This window comes from Mustela erminea, chromosome 17, assembly GCF_009829155.1.
Source record: "Mustela erminea isolate mMusErm1 chromosome 17, mMusErm1.Pri, whole genome shotgun sequence".
Taxonomy (NCBI): domain Eukaryota; kingdom Metazoa; phylum Chordata; class Mammalia; order Carnivora; family Mustelidae; genus Mustela; species Mustela erminea.
In genome coordinates this window covers 35,723,683-35,733,689 of record NC_045630.1, presented here as the reverse complement: position 1 = coordinate 35,733,689, position 10,007 = coordinate 35,723,683, and the positions used below count along the sequence as shown (strand labels likewise).

At 46.7% G+C, this 10,007-nt stretch overlaps 1 protein-coding gene across 2 annotated transcripts in view; it reads right to left on the bottom strand.

Moving 5' to 3' along the window:
- Nucleotides 1–874: 874 nt before the first annotated feature.
- The window catches only part of UTP25 (UTP25 small subunit processor component), a 33,327-nt gene continuing 24,194 nt past the window's right edge, over nucleotides 875–10,007 (bottom strand). The window contains exons 13-14 of one of the 2 annotated variants that reach the window (XR_004280102.1): nucleotides 9,456–9,636; nucleotides 875–1,637 (exon numbers count right to left, since the gene is read on the bottom strand). The gene's annotated coding sequence lies outside the window, so the exon portion shown is untranslated. The remainder of the gene's footprint in view (nucleotides 1,638–9,455; nucleotides 9,637–10,007) is intronic. The other variant, XR_004280103.1, reaches the window with a different exon arrangement.

Below are 10,007 nucleotides of genomic sequence, written 5' to 3'. Positions count from 1 at the left end.
AGGGGAACATCAAGGACTGGTTGACTTGGTGGGAAGCTGCAGGAACATCTATAGCAATAAAAACAGAACCTAAATTAGCATCACCCGGCTTTGTTTTGATGAGCATAAGGAAACTACCACACTCCTTTCACTCACAGAGCCATATTTTTATCATGGTACAGCTGGAATTCTGTCATGGAAGGAGCTAGGACAGGATTCAGCCGGCATTTCCTCTAAGTTCAGATTCCTGTGGCGGACAAAGGCAGGTACAGATGATGGCTGCTGGGCGACCTTCCCTTCCACACCCAAGAGCCTCAAGCTGCTTTTCCAACGAGGGGAGCTAAGTCAGCACAACCAGATTTAGTCTTTGCCTCAGGTTTCATAACAGATAGAACAAAACTGAGATCTCTCCCTGCCCACTCGCTGTGGCTGGGGCGAACCCGGTGACAGCTTCTACACACCCAGCCCTCCTCCTGCCGACCTCTTTGCACCTCGTGTGGCGATGCACAGGGGGAAAAAGTCAGAAACTCTAGTTCCAGGCGCAGAGTGGCTACTTTCTGGGAAATGATGAGGATCCCGGAGAGAAGCTGCATTCAGAGTCTGAGTATCTGATTAAAAAGCATGAACTTGCCATCATGGTGCCCAAGCAGTGAGTGATGTGGGCGGCGGTAGGGCTCGCCTGGAGCAGGATTCCCGGCAGCCTCACTCAGCCCCCGCCTGCCTTTGATGGACAAGGCCTTCATTCCAGGGGCTCTTAGAAATACAGCCGCCTGCAAGAAGCCTTCTTGGGCCTGCTAGAAAATGTAGGTTTTCCCCTCCTAACCACTGCCTTTCGTTGCTACCTCTAACACACACACACACACACACACACACACACACACACAAACACACACAGTGTGATGTTTCATTCTGTTATTTGTTTGAAAGTTTGTTCATTTGGCCCTACAGAGTTCCAGGATGCCTGCCCAGTCCGGTCCCTCCCCCAGTGCTCACTCTGAGGATTTGCCACTTGGGAACTGGCACATCAGGTAGTTGCTTGGCGTGATGGTGTCAGTGTTCCTCTTCAGAATATCCGAGTAGCTTTCCTGATGGACAGTGGTTTGAAAAATGCAACAACGAACAAGATAAAGTATTGCCCTCAGCCTCACAGACAGATTTGGACAACTTTAGGGAAGTCTATAGGATTAAGTGTGATAGCAAACTGTGATTTCACAAAGATGATCATTTAAAGGGGGGCTTGAAAAAGGAGCAAGAGTTCAGCAGCAGTAGAACTGGGGACTGAGCAGGGGTAGAAGTGCGGACTGGGCATTCCAGGCAAAGGAAACGGGGTGGCCAAAATCTCTATCTTTGCTTCATTTTCTTCCAGCATTTAGCACCATCTACATTTTTATGTAGCTTCTGATTGTTTACTTCCTGTCTTCCCCATGAATCTCTCAGAGTGCAAGAAGCATGTCTGTCCCATTTATTGTTGTGTCCTAAGTGCCCAGAAGCATTCCTGGCCCAGCGTGCACGCTCGTGCATAGCAGTTGAATGACGGGATCCACGGGCAGTCCATGTGAAAGGGAGAGGGGAACTTCTATAAGCTCCACAAATATGCATGTGGTTTCATTTCATCCTTAACAATATCACTCCCCCCAAAAGACATCCCTATCTGCACCCTGCAAATAAAGAAACTGAGGTCAGACAAATGTAAGCAAATTTCTAAAGATCTTACACCCAGAAAAAAGTAAGATAGGGACTAAAGCCTGGGCCTTCAGTTTCCAAAGTCTGGACTATACCAGGAAAAGGGTAATAGAGGCCTGAATGAAGTAAAACTGTGGGAAGGGAAGTAGAGGGGAGAGCTCATGCTCAGGAGGCACTGCACTGAGAAACCTGCCCAGCCCGGGCTCAGACGGAGAGGGAGAAATCCCCGTGCAGATTCCTCTCTGTCCCAGAAGCTGGTCCTGACCGCTCTCCTGCCTGGAGCCGATCACATGGGGAGGACAGAAAAAACATGTGGCTTTGGCCATTTAACTGCTGTTTAACTTTGGGAGAGCTACCTAAATTCTCTGAGTATCTGTCCCCCTCATCCCCCCAAATGGTGATCGATACCAGCTTTAAGGCTGTCATGAGATGGTGTAGGTGAGGCACCCAGGACAGCTCCTGGCCCATAGTAAGTGTTCAGTCAATATCAATTCACTTAGCTTTTCCTGTGGCCTCCGGACGTCATTTGACTTGGGCAATACTGTTCCCGAGAAGACCAAAGGAGGAGGAGGAAGTGTTAAGAGGCCATCTGCCTTGGTGCGGGTGCTGTAATGGACAGTGTCAGGAAGGAAGTGAGGGACAAGCTAGGCCTGGGAGAGGTGGATGGACAACAGGCTAGGGAAGTACGCAGCAGGGAAAACATCCTTCTCTGGGAGGCACTCTGGCACCTCTTAGATGAGGGTTCAGGCAAGCACCCAGAATTCTAAGTCTGTGGCCAGTCTCTTCACGGCTGAAAAGGTGTTGCCAGAGCCGGGTAAAGGAGAACCCGGGTCCTGGGATCGAGCCCTGCGTCACGCTCCCTGCTCGGCGGAGAGCCTACTTCTCCCTCTGCCTCTGCCTGCTGCTCTGCCTACTTGTGCTCTCTCTCTAACTCTCTGTCAAATAAATAAATAAAAGCTTTAAAATAAAAAAAAAGAGACAGACCGATCGACTGACCTGGGTCCCTGGGTCTCTCCAGCTCACAGCACAGGCCTGCAGCCACCTAGAGGCAGCCAGAGGGAGGAGGAAGCGCCTGCTACTGCGTTTGTTTACAGCGCCACCTGCTGTTCATAACTCCTAAAAACTCAAGTTGCTTCATCCTTGAGAGCTGAAAATTAGAGTGAAATCCTCACAGCTCTCTTCTGAAGCATTCTTTCTCAAAATCTCTTCTTCATTTACTTGACAAGGATGAGTCTTATAAGCAATAATAATCTAAAGTAACAGTTGATGCCCCACTATTTTCCTTCGTGTTTGTTTAGCTCTGTGATGTGGAAGGGAAGGTCTGAAATGCAAGACTGAGGACTATGCCAGGCTGTGTTCTAGCTGCCCAGCATGGATTAGTAGCTTGGTTACGATAACAACTCTAGAGAAAGGTATTACTGTTATCATGCCCATTTTATGGATTGGCAACTGAGGCACAAAGAATTTAAAGAATTCACCAAAAATCACACAGCTACAAAGTAGCAAAGCAGTGGTGGCCAGGTGGCTGTCAGTTAAGTGTTCAGTTCTTGATCTCAGCTCAGGTCTTGATCTCAGGGCTGTGAGTTCAAGTCCCGCGTTGGGCTCCATGCCCAGGGTGGAGCCTCCTTAAAAAAAAAAAAAAAAAAAGTATAGTAGCAAAATTTAAACCCCGGCAGGTTTGCTACCATGTCTATGACGTCTATGATTTTAACCACCATTATGCCAGTTTTCCATATAGGTGGGTGTTTCAAGAAAATATATCTTAATTTTTATTTGTCCTGATGTTAAAAATTTAATTTCTCTGTGTAAAGCTTGGTGGACCAAGAAACAGAGCAGCAAAGAAGTTAAAAATATGACTTCAATAATCATCAGCTATATGAGACATTAAGCTTTCCAGAAGGATAAAGTCCCTTTTAGAATGTCATGTAATCCTGGGATGCCTGGGAGGTTCAGTCGGTTAAGCAGCTGCCTCCGGCTCAGGTCATGGTCCCAGGGTCCTGAGATGGGAGTCCTGCATTGGGCTCCTTGCTCAGTGGGGACCCTGCTTCTCTCTCTGCTTCTGCCTGCCACTCTCCCGGCTTGTGCTCTCTCTCTGACAAATAAATAAATAAAATCTTAAAAAAAAAAAAAAAAGAATGTCATGTAACCCAGAAGGATAGAATATGAAACAACTTAATTAATGTTTGTTTATAATAACCTCCTCCCAAGAAAACATAATCCCCTCAGTCCTTTTAAGAATTCAACAATTCACAAGATCTCTCCTTAAGAGTAATAATAATTGGGATACTATTTTTTGAGTGCTCGTTTTTCATTTTGGAGAAGCAGTTATCTATAGTCCCTGACCTACAGTGGTCTGACTTACAATTTTTCAGTTACTATGAGTGCGAAAGCCATATATGTTCAGTAAAAACCATACTTCAAATTTTGTATTTTGATCTTTTTTGAGTTACCGATCTATGGTATGATACCTAGTTGTGATGTGGGGCAGTAGCACCAAGCCACAGCTCCCAGTCAGCCACACGATCACAAGGGTAAACAGCCCATATACTTATGGACCATTCTATACCCACACAACTATGCTGCTCTTCAGTACACTACTCAGTTACATGTGACATCCAGCACTTTATTATAAAATAGGCTTTCGGTCACGTGATTTTGCCAATGCAGGCTAATATAAGTGTTCTGAGCACATTTAAGATAGACTATATCTTTGGCTATGATATTTGATAGCGTAAGTGTCTTAAATGCATTTTTAATTAAAGAACTTTCAACTTATGATGGGTTTACCAGGATATAACTCCATTCTAAGTCAAGGAAGATCTGTAGTGAAAAACAATGTAAGTTTTGGGATCACACTACCTGGGTTCAGATCCTAGCTGAGTTACTGACTAAGCAAGTCACTTTACATCTCCAAACTCCGAATTCCTTCACAAAACAACAGAGAAGGGGCCTGGGTGGTTTAGTCAGTTAAGCAGCTGCCTTTGGCTTAGGACATGATCCCAGTTTTCTGGGATCCAGCCCCACGTCAGGCTCTCTCCTCAGCGGGAGCCTGCTTCTCCCTCTCCCTCTGCCTGCAACTCCGCCAGCTTATATTCTCTCTCTCACACTGCCAAATAAATAAAATCTTTAAAAAACGACAATGGGGGGCGCCTGGGTGGCTCAGTGGGTTAAGGCTTCTGCCTTTGGCTTGGGTCATGATCCCAGGGTCCTGGGATCGAGCCCTGCATCAGGCTCTCTGCTCAGCGGGGAGCCTGCTTCCCCCTCTCCCTGCCTGCCTCTCTGCCTACTTGTGATCTCTGTCAAATAAATAAATAAACATCTTTTAAAAAAATAAAAAAGTAAAAAACAACAACAGGGAAAATAATGGTGCCTACACTTCAAATAGGTATATGAGAATTAACTGAACTTCATACACGAAAAGAGCTTAGAAGAGTTTGGGCAAATAATAAGAGCTCCAAAAAACTGTCACCTTGTAGTATGATATGTCAGGCACTGTGCTAAGCAGATTATAAAAACAAAATAAAACAAAACAAAAAATAAAAAACCCTTTCAGTGCAAAGGTCACTTTATAGAAACTGCTGGCTATAAATAATCTTTCAGAAAACAGTCTAGGAGGAAACATACCAAGGTAACAATAAGTTATCACCAAGAAGGTATAGTTTTGATTTTGTATTGTTTTTCACTGTTCTACCTATTTTTGCTGGATTCACATGGGTTTTTTTTTTGTTTTGTTTTGTTTTGTTTTGTTTTGTTTTTATCAAGACTGAAAGTACAACACTTTCTTTTGAAGGAAAAAAAACTATTGAAGGAATGAAGAATGATTTGGAACTACGAAGTCTTGGAGAGGACAAGGCGGATGTCTTCAAATAGAGGATTAACAAGTGGAAGAAAATCTTGTACTGTGTAACACGGAAATGGAACCAGGACTGATGGATGGAAGCTTCATGAACTCTTCTGTTTTGCATCAGAGCTCATAATAAAATCCATAGTGAGAAGTACCTCCTCCTTGAAAGCATTTGCACAGAGGCTGCAGACTGCCTCTCAGAGAAGATAGACAGATGACACACGAGGCAAGTGGCAGAATGGATCACAAGACCTCTGAGTTCCCACCCAACTGGGGATCTGGATTCGTTACCTCGAAACATGGCAGAACACATAAAAAGCAGATGGTCACCAGCTTTCAGAGAGTTGAAGTCTGAATTCCTGACAATTATTGTTTTGCTACTCTCAGTTTCCACTAAATGGCAGAATACTCGTGTCCTCCCTCATTCTTATGGACCCAGTGTGGACGGCATGTCACAGCACCCCAGTGCTCTCTCCCCACTGTCATCAATAGTCAGGAATTGACCCTGAAGTACAGACCCTATGTCGGATCCTACAGAGAACAGAAGAAAGAAGGGGCAAAGTCTCTAGACTTCAGGACTCTGTGATCCCATTTTTGTCCTCTGTATCCGTTAGGAATTGCTAATAAAAGAAGAGGCCTGGACTCAGAAGCTTAAACAAATTAGATTTAGGTTTTCACCTAAAAGTGCAAAGGGAGGGGGCACCTGGGTGGCTCAGTGGGTTAAGCCTCTGCCTTCGGCTCAGGTCATGATCTCAGGGTCCTTGGTTCGAGCCCCAGGGTCCTTGGTTCGAGCCCCGCATCGGGCTCCCTGCTTAGCAGGGGAGCCCGCTTCCCCATCTCTCTCTCTCTGCCTGCCTCTCTGCCTACTTGTGATCTCTCTATTTCTGTCAACTAAATAAATAAATCTTAAAAAAAAAAAAAAGTGCAAAGGGAGGCCACATATGACTGGTACGGCACCTTCGGAGTATGGCCAGGAAAGCAGGCCACTCTTTATCCTCCACCATCGTCTGTGCAAAATGCCACCCTCAAGAGCTTCAGCCATCACTTCTGTGTTCCAGGAGGCAAAAGGGAAGATTAAGAGACATTGGGGTGTTCCTCTCAAAGAGCTTTCCTCATGGGGCGCCTGGGTGGCTCATTGGTTAAGCATCTGCCTTAGGCTCAGGTCATGATCCAAGATTCCCAGCATAGAGCATCCCCCTCATCTACCCCTTCCCTGCTCAGCAGGGAGCCTACTTCTCCCTCTCCCTCTGCCCCTTCTTCTGCTCATGCTCTCCTCATGCTCAAATAAAAATCATTTAAAAAAAAAAAAAAAACCTCTCCTCAAATGAGCAATGGTTAGTGCTTAGATCCCTGGCCACACCTGCAAGGGGGACTGGGAAATGTAGTTTTAGCCGGTCATTCTGTCACCCCAGTAAAGCTCAGGGTCCTGTTAAGGAGGAGGAGATTTCAGGGCAAACGGCAGCTTCTCCCACTGCCTCTCATTCCCCTGTGTCAGGACAGTGGGATTCTTTCCTAATTTATAAAGAGGAGAAGGCTGAAAAGGGGCAGAGGTCCCACGCAAAGCCCCAGTAGGTCAGGGGTGATGCCAGTCTCAGCGTCCCGCTCAGGGCCAGCTTTGAAAAATGAGAGAGAACGCCAAAAGCAGGAACGCATGCATGTCTGTGGGCCAACACCAGCTGTGGGCCCAGGGCCATCTCTCTGCAGGGAGTCCCACTGGCCCGGGAGACGGGCTGCAGGACACTAGTCTACGTGTCATTCCCTGGGTTGGCAAGAGATAGACAGCTTTGGCCCTGGCTCAGTTGGGAGAACAGATGGGCAAGAATTCAGGGCAACTTCCAAATCAGCCAACTGGCAAAACTGCCTTCCCTCTCTCTGTCAGCCGCAGCTGGGTCCCACCTAGTCAGAGGCAGCTGCAGAGGCCCAAGACTGAAGACCACGCCCGCTGGTCTTCCAGGAGCAGCCTCGGAATGTGTCATCCCTCGCCTGCGTGAGGGGCTGTCATGAGGACAAGCAAGTGCAGCTGTTCGTCCCCAACAGCGAGGGGGACACCTGGGGAGAGCTGCCCACCAGCAGCGGGTTTCTCTGTGTGGGGCGAACGAGCCCTGACTCCTTTGTGGAGCCCAGGGCCCTCACTATTGAGAGGGCCAGCCTGGAGCTCTGTTCTTTCTCGCACCCTCACCTCCCACAGAAACCATGGCGCTGTGGCCAGGGAGGTAAGAGGAACCCAGGAATTACATTGCAACGCATGCAAGGTGAGCAGAGGAGACTCCTCACATCTGAAGAAAGCAGAGTCCTCACAGAAGGGAAACAGAAACAAAGCAAACTTGATGAGGGGACAGAACCACGTGTTCAGTTTCAGAAAACAGGATAGAAAATGCTGAGAATTTTATTGCAACTCTGATTAGAGCATATGGTATAGGAGGAAGAACTGGAAGTTTTTAGAAACTCTTTCCTCCGTCAGCCGAACATGGTGGGGTTCACCGGAGTGGGAGTGGACAGGCCCAGAGGAAACGAGAGAGCTCTCCTCTTTCTTTTGCCTTCCGAAGACTGCACTAACTTTGGATTATCTGTGTCTGTACTCCCAATTCACGGACTCGAATTAAAAGCTGACTGAAATTTGCTCAGAATTCTATTTAGCTAGGCTTCCAGAAAAGCTTTTTAAAATAAGTTTGGAGCAGAAAACATAATAAAGATCACGACCGTAAGTCTTTAAAGACAGAGAAGTTGGGGAAGAGACTGGAAGGACAGGGGTTGGAAGCAGGGGAGGCTAGCTGCGAAGGCTGCGCCCCCTCAGAGGGTGCGCCCTGAAAGGTGAAGTCGATGCGTTTCCAGTCCTCTCGTCTTTGGCAAGCTGCTGGCCCCTCACAGCCACCTGCAGGTTCCACGACGAAGCTCTTCAGATAAAGAAACTTCCAACTCCTATTCTCTCACCCCAGGCCTTCTCTCATCTTGAGGCCCTCGACTCATCAAATCGGAACTCTGCAGCCCAGATCTGCTCATGTGGCCTTGGGAAGGCTGGGCAGAAGGCAGCCGGCAGGCTCCCGCACCACCTGCCTCCGCCCTCCACCCGCAGCAGCCTAGAGCTCCTCGTTCCCACGAGGGCACGATCAGGGCCAAGAGCCTTCGTGAGCCCCTCTGGCCCTCTGGGGTGCAAGGAGTCAGCAGGGACACACTCCCCATCCCGCCGGGGCCATCTGCACCAATTATAAGCCCTTTGGAAGCCAGCAAAGGGCTGTTTAGCTGCTGGTTCTCTATGATTAGCTAGTTCTTGTTTTTGAATATTGCATATGGTGCGGCCAGCTGTACGAAGCATTCATGATTCAAAGCTTTTTTTCCCTCAAAAAAAAAAAAAAAAAAGTGCTAATCTAGTTGTTATTACTATAGGGAAGGAAAACTTTTAAGTCTTATTCTGGATAAGTTCCTTTCCCTATCTTATAATTCTACCTCTTCCCAGGATTAGGATCATTTGGATGATTAGGACCATTTCTATAAGCACCAGCTAGGCACTTGCTTACTGTAAATGAGCCTTGTAAATGTAAAGAAATATCAAGATAGGGATGCTTGGGTGGCTCTGTCAGTTAAACATCTGCCTTCAGCTTAGGTCATGATCCCAGCGTCCTGGGATCGAGTCCCCTGTCAGGCTCCTTGGTCAGCAGGAAGCCTGCTTCTCCCTCTGCCTGCTGCTCCCCCTGCTTGTGCTCGCTTGCGCCCTCTGTCTCTTGAAAAATGAATGAATAAAATATTGAAGAAAAAAAAAAAAGAAGTATCAAAATAGTATGTAATTCCAGCTCAGGCATTATTATCCATAGTCCAGTAGACTCTCTTCTCTCCCTTATTTTGTGTATGTGAGAGCCCTGGTGTTAAGGCATCCTCTTAATGAAACCATTCATTCCAGATAATCAACTTTTTGCAATCAATTCAGAAGCCAGGGCCAACTGCTGAGGCTTACCTTCTTTTGCAGGTGCTAAGCCAAGAACAGAAGCAGTACTTGTTCACATTTGAAATCCTCAGTGTTTTTACAGGCAAGAAGCAGTTGGCTGGCTACAAGCCAGCACTACAATCACCAGGGATGCTAAATACAATGTAGACTTCCTGCAGCTACATCATGGACTTGAAATCCAGGTTCACACCTGTGTACGGATTCAGAGAAGTTGGAGATCTGGGAGTCTCATGAACAGTTATAATGAAAGTGATGAAATCAGCTACAATGCACAGGGAAATGAACACGGAAACAAAAGAAGGGGTCCCCTTTTTCCTCCTATCTCTGAACTAGGCAAGTGAACTCATTTTTCTCATCATCTACAGGCTCTATGGTAAACAAGAGCACAAGTAGGCCAATAAACACAGGATACTCTATGACTATAAAAAGTCCTTTGTAGCATGGGTTCAGCCATCTTGACGGTCACCTCAATTTTCAGAACTTTAGGAACCCAGCTGTATATGGAATGAACTTCTATGTTGAGTAAAGAGAGAAATAAAAATGCCTATTTAAATATTCAGC